The following is a 12,963-nucleotide window of genomic DNA, read 5'->3' as shown; positions in this document are numbered from 1 at the left end:
TTCCTTAGGAATGATTATGTATTGCTTCCATTATTTTCTCTGTGAAAATTAATGCTGCAATTTGCATGCTCTTATTTCCATGAGTGGAAGTAATGGGTTAAAGTGCAAATGCATTTTAAATTACAATTGATAGTAGATGTTACCAAACTTTTAAGTGAAAATCTGAAGGCATTTCCAATTTTGGCCAGTAAGGTATGGAGTTAGTGTTTGCCTGCATCCCAGTAGCAAAAAGTATTATCATTATTTTTATCTTTTGTGTTTTTTTGAATATAGTATAATATTTTCTTTTAAATTTAATTTACATATTCTTTATTGGTAGTGAATTTGAACATAGAATATTATTTGAAAAGCTTACAGTTAATAAAAACAAAACATATCTGAAGATGTATCTTCTTACCTGTTGAATTCTGAAAAAAGCATATTGACAGTTTCCTTTGTAGTTCTACACGAACAACTCCCTTCAGCATTTTTAGTAGATTTTGCTTCACATGTTAGCTACTCTATTTTATAGTACACTCGATTTATTATTTCATATTAATGAATTGGTTTATTATTCTATTTTCTTATACTTTATCCTACTTACTGTTTTCCAGCACATATTTTACCCTAATTGATAGTAGTATTACCATTTTTCCATTCCAGTTGATTGCATTTTCCTGAAGTCCTTGATATCATTTGTTGTCAAACGTCTTTTTTTAATCACTAATACTTGTATCTCTTGTATGAACTCCCAGAATTGGGTCTTCACTTTATTTTTTTTTTAGATATGGCAATGAGAAGAATTTGCACATATCATGTTTTAAAAAATTAAGGATTTGATGAAGTCAACATAAATTGCAGGGAAATATTCCAATGCAAAATGTTTTGCCTTTCAGTTGCATAAAACAGAAAGCAAAATAAAATTAACTTTGTGATCCTTTATTAATACCAGACCAAAATTCCAAGAAAATTGTGTCATTGCAACAGAAGAAAAATCAAATTTTAGTTCTGCATCAAATAAAACTTGACATTACTTTTAAAATATTATGAATAAACCATTTTAAATATTATCTATTATGGACCAAGACAAATATTGATTTTGCTAAATCTCATAATGTTTAAATTTATTTAGGTATTATCTCACATATTTTAGAGGACTTAGATATTTTAGGACAAAATTGTATTTTTAATAAAATATTTTCATATTAAGTTATTTGCCTAGATGAGTCATATACATGTATATAATTGTTAATTACAATAACTATTTTGTAGAGAAAACTATGAGGTGGATGATTATAAACTGTTATGGATCAGCATTTTGCAATAGATTAACCAAGTTTATGAATATATATTTCATACTCTTTTATATCCATATGCTTCTTTATAATATATCTTTTTAATGTGGCAAAAATGAACATGCTTATTAACAAACTCAAGTATATAAACTTCTCAGACAAGCCATAAAAATAAGAGGCAAAGTAGTATGTTACTTTAAATGCATGTTTTACTGTTTTATATTTTTAAGAATTGACCTAGCTATTATATTAGATATCAGCTAAGTAATGCCCAGTGATTAAATTAATCTAAATTAGGTAAAGGTTTTAGGTACCAATAGATCTTAGAAATTATTTTTAAGATCTTAGAAATTATTTTTAGTTTATTAAAAACATAACTACTCTTGAAATAAAATTCATCTGAGTGATTTAATTGGATAAGAAACAAATTTAAATTTCTTAGAATTGTAAATTTCTAATGTAATTCTTGCTAATATGATAAATATACTTATTAATTTAGGAAAAATATATCCAAATACAATAACAGCATATGTGGTAACATTAAAAAATCTAATAAGTGTAAAATCATTGTTATTTCCTTGAGCAATATTAAAACAATTCATTTGTAATTTAAATGTCAGAGTTCATTTAAATTATGCTATTTGATTTTTAAAGCATTGTAATTATTCTTCATATAAAAGACTTTTGAGTTGGGCACAGTGGTGCAGACATGTAATCCCAGCAATTCAGGAGGCTGAGGGAGGAGGTTCACAAGTTTGAGGCCAGACTGAGCAACTTAGCAAGATTCTAAGCAATTTATCAAGACCCTGTCTCAAAATGAAAACTAAAAATGGCTGGGCATGTCACTTAGTACCCTTGGGTTCAATCCACAGTACTGAAGAAAACTTTTCCAAAAAAATATTTTTTAATGTCTGAAAATTAAAATTTATATAAGCACTTATTTATCTCTGAGTTGTGAGTCAATAAGAATACAACTTTCCAGATTTCCTTAAGAGGTTTTTATGATCTAATTTGTTTATACCATCTGGAATTCTAAAATAACAGCTCATTTATGCACATATATACACTCTTACCAAAGCTCTGCACCAATTTGTACTTATTTGTCTGTAGACTCTAACTCCCATCTAACTGAATGAAAGATTATAGGTTGATGTTGATCATGACAATGGAGTTTGCTGCATTTGGGGAAGTCAGAATATCTTACCTATTCTGATCAACTAACTTCAGCCTTAATATAGAAATGTGATGATATACATGAAGAACAGTTTAGAGAAAAAATGTTGTTTTTTTTCCATTAAAAATGAATTCTATTAATTTTTTTAGATTTCTAAAAATCATTTTTGTTATTCATACTCCATGAATAGAATGATATCATTTTAATGGTAAATATAATAATAAAATGAAGATAATCATCTCTTTCTTGTAATACCAATCTCTAAGTTATTGGACATCATATACAAAGCATTTGGGGTTTTTATCTGTAATTATCAATACTGTAAAAGTAGGGGCAAATATGCAAAAAAAAGCCAAAATATCTATTTTTTCAATTGTGCAATGAAGTGTGCTTAAAAGCCAATGCTCATTGTTTACTGTGTGTAGTATTTCATTTGAGATGGACCTTTGATATTTAAATTATTAATGTAATTTCCATTAAAATAATAAGCTTTTTTGCTATGCTCTCTTAAAATATTACAGACCTTGCTTTCTATGACATTAGAATAACTGGAAATTACTTTTTTCTATAGTGTCTTGGAAAATATTGATTAAAACTTATACCTGATATTCTAGTTTTATAAGTAAAACTCCAGTAATGAATGACTTTGAAAGGTAAACACAAGCGGGTGCCAAACCCTTTGCCATGCAGGACAGAAGTGGACAAGGGATTAATTTGGCACAAGTGTCCTTTTCGATACTTTATAACCTTAAATAACCTAAAAGTGTACCTCACTTCAAAGAAAGCCTTTGATGTGATGTTTCCTAGTATAACACAGGGAGCATCAAAGGCCCAATTCAGAAAAATTGGCTCTAAACTTGGCCAAAAGAAGACCCAGGACTTTGTCAATTCTGTTGAACATGAAAGCATATGCATTCATAAAACTTATGAACCAGCAAATTTGGAACTAGAAAACAACCAAATTCAATCCAAGAGACAACCTAATACAAGTCATCTGAAAATTCACAATTATATTTGTAAGTTAACCTGTGATGTGTTAATAGTGTATATTATTTTCTTCCCGGCAGTATCACATACTTTTTTTTTAATCTATTTAAGTTTACTGTCCAGTTATAAAGATTAAAAATACAAACTAAGTCATAACATCTTTGTTTTCCTGTAGCCTTACCTCAAAACAGGGTAGTGTAATATCATCCTTAGTATTTATATATTTTCTACATAGCTACTATGATAGTGAAACTAAATGCAAAATGGGTGATATACTCTCGTATTTTTTCTACTTTTACACCAGATTGCTAAGAAGAATTAGTCCAAATTCCTCTTGTAATTTTGATTGTCTGCTGAAACCTGAGTATTCTTGCAGGTATAATGGGAGTTTCTGATGAATGTATTTCCTCACAGTAGAGGAACTGGCTTCATATTTGCTGTTTACAGGTCCTAGGATATTGCACCCAAGTATCTGCATGACTCACTCCCTTTACTTTATTCAGGCACCTTCATCCCACTCCAGGTAAACACCACCAGGGCCACTCAGCCTTAGCCTCCTCATGATGCTACTTGGTTTTTCTTCCTAGCTTGTATTGCTACTTCACAATCTTACTGCATTGTTTTCTTTTTCTTCAAAATAATATGTAAGTTTGAGGAATTAAAAAAATGTTCTACTCTGCAATCCCCAACTACTGGAAAACTATTGTCACATAATATAGACTCAATAGCAATTTGTATAATGCATAAGTTAATAAATCTTAACACACATTATTATCTAGACAGGGACCTAATTTCAAAAGAGTGACAAGCAGCCTGTAGCTGCTTTCTTTTGATCTCTGAATAACATGCAGTTTCCAGGAGGACAAAATTATGACAATAGCAGGATTAGATTAAAAGGTTCAAGACTTGACACTTCAATGGAAAGATGCCTTACTTAAAAAGGTGGTATGTCCTGAAAGTGGAATAGGAAACCATATGCAGAACAGTTGATATAGTCTCTAACTTAATATTTTCTACTCTTACACCAGATTGCTAAAAAGGATTAGTCCAAATTTCTCTGATAATTTCAATTGTTTCCTGAAATCTGTCCATTTTTAAAACATTTGGTTTCATACTCCACTTTTAGGGAATCCTGCACTTTTATTTATTTATTTTTTGGGGGAGGAGGGTACTAGAGATTGAACTCAGGAGCACTCAACCACCCACCGAGCCATGTCTCCAGCCCTATTTTGTATTTTATTTAGAGACAGGGTCTCACTGAGTTGCTTAGCACCTAGCTTTTGCTGAGGCTGGCTTTGAACTCATGATCCTCCTTCCTCAGCCTCTGGGATTACATGTGTGCACCACCATGTCCAGGAGTATACTGCCTTTTTAGAAGGGATTTGCTAACCTCATACACTGGTCATCAAAGCAGAATTGCTACACATTTTACATTATTTAAACATCACATTGCTCTGACAAAAAAAGTATATTATGGTAAAAAATGATATATTATTTTCTATTAGTTGTTTTAGTAGTTATTCATAGCTCTCAAACACAACGTGGCACTAATACGAGATTTTAGTAAACTATGTTTTATTTTGTTTATTTATTCAGTTTATTTTTTGGTACTAGAGACTGAGGCATTTACCCCCTGAGTCACATATCCAGCCCTTCTTATTTTTCTTATTTTGAGACAGAGTCTTGCTGAGTTGCTTAGGACTTCACTAAGTTGCTGAGGTGGGATTTTAAGTCAGGATCCTCCCGCCTCAGCCCCGAGCTGCTGGGTTTCCATAAGAGGGCCATTGTGCCTAGCAGTTAACCAGATTTTCTCACAGACTTTACATAAAGAATTACCCATGCCATTGCCCCCCAAATTGCTTTTTATTTTAATCTTAGTGTAAATATTTCATAGTTAAATGGTTTTCAAAAAGAGGATGATGATGTCGTAGCTTTTAAATAAATTAAGCCAGCTGATAAATTTACAAATCGTATTTATAATTTAAGTCCATTTGGTTTATAAAAGATATCAGACCTCTGGAATATATTTTGTTGAGATGGACTTTGAAGTGAACTGAAAAACAAATGAATGACCATAGAAAACCACTCAGATAATAGAACCTTAAAATGGGTTTTTGGATAAGAAGAAATGGAGCTGTGTAGTCCTGATTCTATTTATCATTACCTTGAAAATACTTGTTTGAGGTTTTGTTGAATAAGTGTATTTTACAGCTATTATAATTTATATACTTTGATTTGTTTCTATTGCTTAAATCTTCAGAAGTCAAATAGGAGAAATACAACACCCAGTGTTTTTAAGAATATGGTTGCAATGGAGAATATCTACTTTTTTTCAAAGTGTTATTGTATTTATTTTTTTTTTTCAATTTGGAAAGCTTCAGGACATCAGCATCATATGAAAAAATCCTCAGATTAAAGGTCTGACTCAGATTATGATAATGTTATATCATTTCTTTCTTACGCACCAAATGTTCTCAGTCATAGAAAATGATGGAATTACTTAAACCCCTAGGGAAAATGAACACATTCTAATTTCTTACTAAGATATTGCTCTCTTTATGTCATACTGTCTTCACATTGAGAGGAAGATTGAATTTGGAATCAGATGGCTTAAAAATAATGCCCCATTTTAATGCAATTAGGAGCCTTCTAGGTAGAGCAGAGAACTCTAACTTTTGAAAACAAAGGTTTAAAAAGTTCAAAGATAAATTTTCTTTTCTTATTTTAAGGAGTAAATTGAAAGATACAGATCATTGCTTGTTTTGGTGGTTCTAATTATTGAGATATCTGGCATTTTCATCTTTTATTAGGTGGAAACTGTAACTCTGTATACTAAAATTTAATTATATACTTTAGTATTAAGAAGGTATTGTCTTAACCTATGGATGTTTTAATTTTATCAAAATAACATTTCATATTAAATTGAATTATGTACTTCTATTTTACTAAAATATGATTATAAAAAAAGACACAAAGTGAATGACATATTACAGTAAAATGTACTAGGAAATTATTGAACTGGATCTTACAGGAACCAAAGTTGATTAACTTCTAGTCCTTAGGAACTATATTATTCCAAACACTGAAAATTACAACTAGTATTGGAAATTTTAGAATTAGAAGGCATATTATTTCAAATTATAGAAATTGCTGTTAGTATTAGAGAAATTTTAGGAAATTTAAGTAGACTGATTCTCACTGTGCGAATGAAAGATTGTCAAATTTATTACATTGTTTTCAATAAAATGAGTACCTGACTTTCAAAATATGATCATCTAGGATATTCAGAATGTTTTTAAACATGATTCAGAACCTACTACAAAGTAAAACAATACCAGCTCCCAAAAATACGATAGTGAATAAGATAAGAAATGGTATCTATGTAGAAAAAATGAAACACAATTTTACATTACATTCTTTTATTTCATGTATATACAGTTTGCTAAAATATAAGAGTTTTTCTTGTCAAATTTTCACCAGTGCTATCATGAGTAGTTCAGAGACTCCCTGAATGTTTAGATAATTGGTGTCTTGGAAGCATCAAGAGGTGATAGCTAAAATCAAGGGGAAACCTATAAATAAAGGCAAATAAAGTAACTCAAAAACCATAATTATCTTTGATTCTTTAATGTACAAATGAACCTACCCACCACAGCTATCCTTGAACTGTGTGCTAATCAATAAAAGGGCAATGAATTTTATGATGTTCTTCTGACATATTAATGAACGTTATTTTCAACATATCACAGGAGGAATAATTTGTGTAACATTATATTTTTCCACTTTCTGTTTTTGTAATCTGTTTCAATTATACACTTAATGTGTTTATTTTTAAAAACTAATAGGGAAAATATGTGAAGAGTGTTAGTATCTGTTTACTAAATCTATCTGATGCCTCCATCAGAAGGTAAAAATTGTTAGCAGCTGGAGGTACATGGTTTTCTCATCTACCTCATTTTCATACAAACATATATACTCAATAAACATACTTTTAATGTAGACACATTTTAGCATAATGAAATAATACTATATTCAGAATGTGAGAGCCCGATTATTATTATTATTTTAATCTTATAACAGAACATTGTATTGCAAATATTTTCTGATTGCATCTTTTCTATTTTTACTTTAAAGTATCTTCTTTAGTATTGCTTAATAAAGCCTTTCTCAAAAAATATTGTACTTTGTATCTTTCCAACTAACATACATTATTGCATTTGAATCCTTTTCTGTGTTTAGAATATATTACTATGAGATCAGATTCTGGCATCAAATTTTGTTCTGCTACCGAATTAAAATACCATCTTTGCAATTATTTAATTCAAGCTTATTTGGGGCTGGATTTTCTTTTTACTTTCTACATATTTTTTATTTCCATTGTTGATTTTTATTGTCATTTTGTTATGTTTCCATTTAATATTTTGTGTGATTTCAGTTCTCCTGAGTTGGGTAAGATGTATGATATGATCAGAATGTGTGTCACGTGAACCTGAAAAGAACTTGTATTCTGTTATTATTTGTTTGACTATTCATTCAATGTAAATTATGTAAAGATTTCTCATAACTTATCATGTTGTTCAGATCTTCTATAACCCTAATGTATTAGGATCATTTGTTCTATTTATTGGTCATAAAAGATTGTTGCAATCTCCATTTATAATTGGGGTTTGTCCATTCCTCCATTTAGGCCTATTGTATTTTTTTTCCTCAGGCATTTTTGGTGTTCATTTTACATATATGACACATTCAGAATAATTACATCTTTTAATTGAACTCTGTTATCATGTGATGTTTCTTTTTATAATGGTAACATTCCTTAGTCCGTATTCAGATTTATTATTAATATGTTCAGTCTGGCTTTCTTTTCATTAGTGCTTCATGATGCATTTTTACAGCTTTTAATTTCAATATAGTATGTCTTTTTATTTGCCTTGAGGAAAACATACCTAAGTCTTCTTGTATTTTTATCCAAGCTGATATTCCTTGACTTTTAATTAATATGTTTAAATCACTTACATTTGGTTAGTTATCAACATGGTTTAATTGCAATCTACATTTTGTTCAGTTCTTTACTATTTTTTAACTCTTTTTTGCAATTATTCTCCTCTTACAATGCCTTATGTTAGATCAATATTTTCATGACTTCCTTTGGTCTGCATTTTAGTTTGTTATTTTTATGACTTTTTAAATGTTTTTGATGGTTTCCCTATGATTTACAACATATAAATTTAATGTGTCACTCACAACATTCAAATCATGTTTTTTGTTCTTTTATCTATAATACAAGGATTTACAACTTTAATTTCTCCCATTTTTTAAATATTTTATTTTTTAGTTGTACATGGACAATATTTTTATTTTATTTTTAAGTGGTGCTGAGGATCAAACCCAGGGCCTCACACATGCCAGGCAAGCACTCTACTGGTGAGCCAAGCCCTCTCCCATGTTTTGTACTATTTTTTTCTACATCATTTTCCCCTTCCCTTCTCCCACTGGTATTTAATTGCATCTTTATCACACTCTTCTATGATGATCCATAGGTCTCGTATGTTCTCTTAACTTCTCCTCCTCCTATTTCTCTTCCTTCCACAGAGGTCTTACATCTCTGCTAATGATAGAATTCTTTAATGGTCTAAACTGAGGATATTCTCCTGAATCTTTCCCAGGAACAACATTTCCCAGGGTGCTGAAGATCCTTATCCATGTTTTTAGAGTTAGCCAATATTTGACTCTCCTCTGTAATTTATGTCTTTGTTCCATGAGGGACACAGGGATGATGGATGTAGGTGAGCCTCCACACCTTTCCTCCAGCAAATGCTTCTTCTCAGGTGACTTCCTTGGGTCTCTTTTCCTGCTCTGTCTACCTTAAAAACGTTTGCTGATGTCTGTGGAATAGTGTCAGTCAAATGGAATGAATCCCTCTTCTTTTTGTGGCTTGCAGAGTTGAGTTCCTATCATTCTAATTCTGTGGTTAATAATGTAAGAATTGATGGGTATACAGAGAGATAAATATAGATATACACTCAGAGGGAATATATAAAGCAAATATTTTAAAGATGGGGTGAAAAATGCTGAGTGCCTCAGAGAAGTTTGACTGTATTCTTTAGTGTTTTCATGAGTATTTTTGGCTATGTTACTTTTAGCAATGGAATATATGTGTGGATGAATGGATAGGTAAACAGGTAGGTACATAGATAGACCGACATATAAATAGATAATTGCAAATTTTACCACGAGCCCCGAACTATTTGAATGTTTGGTAATCAAGACACCATCAAACCATTAACTTTGATTATTGTATGTTTCTTTAAGCTTAAACATTTTAAATAAAGTCTTCTTAGAATAATGCTAAATTCTTAAAAATTTACAAAATTAGTACATAGTTACCAGAAATCCTTTACCCAACTTTTCCTAAAGATAACTTCTTGCATGCACCAAACAATCAGAGCACATTTGTAAAAATCTAAGAAATTAATATTTCTATAATCCTGGCAGCTATAAGGTTCAGGTTTTACTTGGATTACACCAGTTTTGTCACAGTTTTTTTTTTTTCATTTTGGTATATAAAGCAGGACAAAACTCAGGCAGTGTGTCTTTTAAGTATGCTAATACATTTGTCTACTTAGTGGCATGTAACTAAATGATGACTCTGGATCTAATTAATCTGTTTTACATTTTGATGAGCTATCTTTGTAATTAAAATATATGTGTGTGTGTTTGTACGTTTATATATACTAGCATATTTCTGTTATTAGTGTTCTCTCTCAATTTCAAAGTGAACTGGCATAAAATACATAAGAGTTTATGTCAAAAAATGCTGTTTTAAAGTAGTAAATATTGGAAATTTGATTTTCTTATTTTTTGTGGCCTTAGATCCATTGAAAATGTTTCAAAGTTTTCCTTATTGGAGATACTCCATCTGTTTCACTGAAAGATTAGTAATTCAAATGAATTATAATTTATAAGTTTAAATCAACCACCTATTTATCATATCAAAATTATAAAACTTATGCAGGGGGTAAAATTATGATCTAATATGGTATAAGAATAAATGGTTTTCATATTCTAACTATATATTTAGGGTTTTTTTTTAAAAAAATAAAAATGATGTTTCCATCATAGGAAAAAAAAAGTTCAGGAAAAAAAGAAAAGTTTCTCATTTTCTAGAACTCACATGCTAATGTTTAAGTATTTAGTGAGGAATATGACCATACTTATAAATTACTAACTAAACATTTATCTTTAGGAATATACCATATACTGTGCTATATATTATACAAATAGAAATAAATATCTCTTTCTGACCATTCCCACTAAACTGTGTTCTATAAGATTGAGTTTAAGAGATGCTTATACAACAATGAAAGTCAGGAGAACCCAAACATTTCCAAACAGAGGATATGGAAGTGTAGTTTTGAATGTATCCAATGATAATCTACACACATGCACACACACATGAGATGGAAGATATGTCATCTCCTCCAGTTTAGGAGAAGACTTCATATTGACGGCATATTTAAGTTGAGTCTTAAAATGAAACAATGAAGAAAAGGGATTCCAGTTGATATTAAAAGGCAGTGTATAAAAAAGGTGAAACAGCATTAAATTGAGTGGTAATAGCTACGTGGCATGAAAAGATCTTGAAAAATATGAATGAAAACTTTGGAGAATGAAAATAAAAAGTTGTTAGTGATGAGATGATATAGGGTCTTGTACACCATATAAGTGCTCACAATGATTGAATGTGAGCATAGCATCACATAGTAATGCTGTACTATACCACTGAAAACACTACATTTTGCAAAAATGAGGCATGTTTGATGGTATTTTCCTTAAAACAGGATATGAATCCATAAGTTTTAATCAGTTCCTATGGCAATGCCAGTGCCAGAACAGCAGAATGCATACCTGTTTTCTTCTACAGGTTTCACTAGTATGTAGCCTGGAATACAGTGGCACTTCACCTGTGTATGTCTTAAGGCTTGTTGGTAAAACACATACATGCATTTGTGGGTGACTATGTGCATGTTTCACAGGACAGTACATCCCTCTGTGTGATGAAGATGGTTACTACAAGCCAACACAATGCCAGGCAGTGTTGGGCAGTGCTGGTGTGTGGACAGATATGGAAATGAAGTCATAGGATCCAGAATAAATGTCGTTGCAGACTGTGGTAAGGGGAAAGGTTATTTTAATAATTACCAAGCACAGTAGTCAATACTGAGATCCTCATTAATTTGTCTAAGCACTTAATGAAGACCTGTCCTATGCAGACAGTTTAACTGCTATTTGACATATTTATTTAGGAAAAGATAAAGAGTAAACAATGAAAGTAATCTCATTTAATCCTTAAATCCCTCTTCTACATTAATTTATTCTGTAACATTTTTGATAGTTATTGATTTTCTATTCTGTCCAATATGATTAGATTTCAGTGAGACATACTATTCAATAGCTATCTTATTTAATTTTAACATGTAGAGAATATTTCTTCATAATATGTAAGTTAAAGTGTTAGTACTACTAATTACTTCAGTTACCTGTTTTGCCAGTGGTGAATAAAATGTCATTTTTTTGTTGTGAATGAAAATTATATGAAGATGAATTAAAAGTGGACAAAAATTATTTTGGAATCATAGACTTGTGAGATTTCTTAGCATGCTATGATTAAGAATATGCAGGAAATGGGAAAATAGAAACATTTTCTTCATATAAGATGGAAATTTCAGTGTGTGATGATTTCAACCAATTCATAAACAATGAATTTTATTAATTGGATTTGTTATAATTAGATACCAAAAAAATTATAAGAATTAATATCCAGAATAGGTAAAAATGAAGACACACTGGCATTTAAGAAGTTGAAAAGAGAATACATACTGAGATATAAATGAGCATTATTACCTCCAGAAAAATTATTAGCTATTTCTAAAATATTTTTTAAAAATAACTTAATAAATATTTCTTTTCTCAAAGTAAAAAATTCCCACCAACTTAGTGGCTCGGTCTACAGAAATTTGTCATCTTGCCAATCTGTCTGTCACGAGTAGATATCGGGTCTGTCTCACTAAGCTGAACCTCACAGTATCAGCAGGGTTGTGCTCCTTTTGATACTCTTGAGGAAAACCAATCTCCTTGTCCTTCCTGCCTTCTAGAAGTCACACACATTCCTTATCTCAAGGAGACTTACCTCCAAATTAAAACTAACTTTGCATCTCTTTGTCCATTCTTCTGTAGTCATGTCTCCTTCTGACACCATCTGGGAAAGGTTTATTGATTTTAAGGACCCAACTGACAGTTGGGGTCTTCATGTATAAACTGGGAAAATCTCCCCATTTCCAGTTATAAGGACCTAATCACATTTGCAAAGTTCCATTTCCATTTAAGTTATTATCTGTAGGTTCTAGGGATCATGAAGTAAATATTCGGGGGAGGGGAACAATTATTCCACAACCACACTTATAGAAGAAATTTTAAGTACTTTAAGATTCAATATGTCATGTGAACTTCTATAAAAACCGGACTGAG

This window comes from Urocitellus parryii, unplaced genomic scaffold, assembly GCF_045843805.1.
Source record: "Urocitellus parryii isolate mUroPar1 unplaced genomic scaffold, mUroPar1.hap1 Scaffold_43, whole genome shotgun sequence".
Classification (NCBI taxonomy): Eukaryota; Metazoa; Chordata; class Mammalia; order Rodentia; family Sciuridae; genus Urocitellus; species Urocitellus parryii.
The sequence above is the reverse complement of the archived record's forward strand: the minus strand, read 5'-3'. Positions refer to the sequence as shown.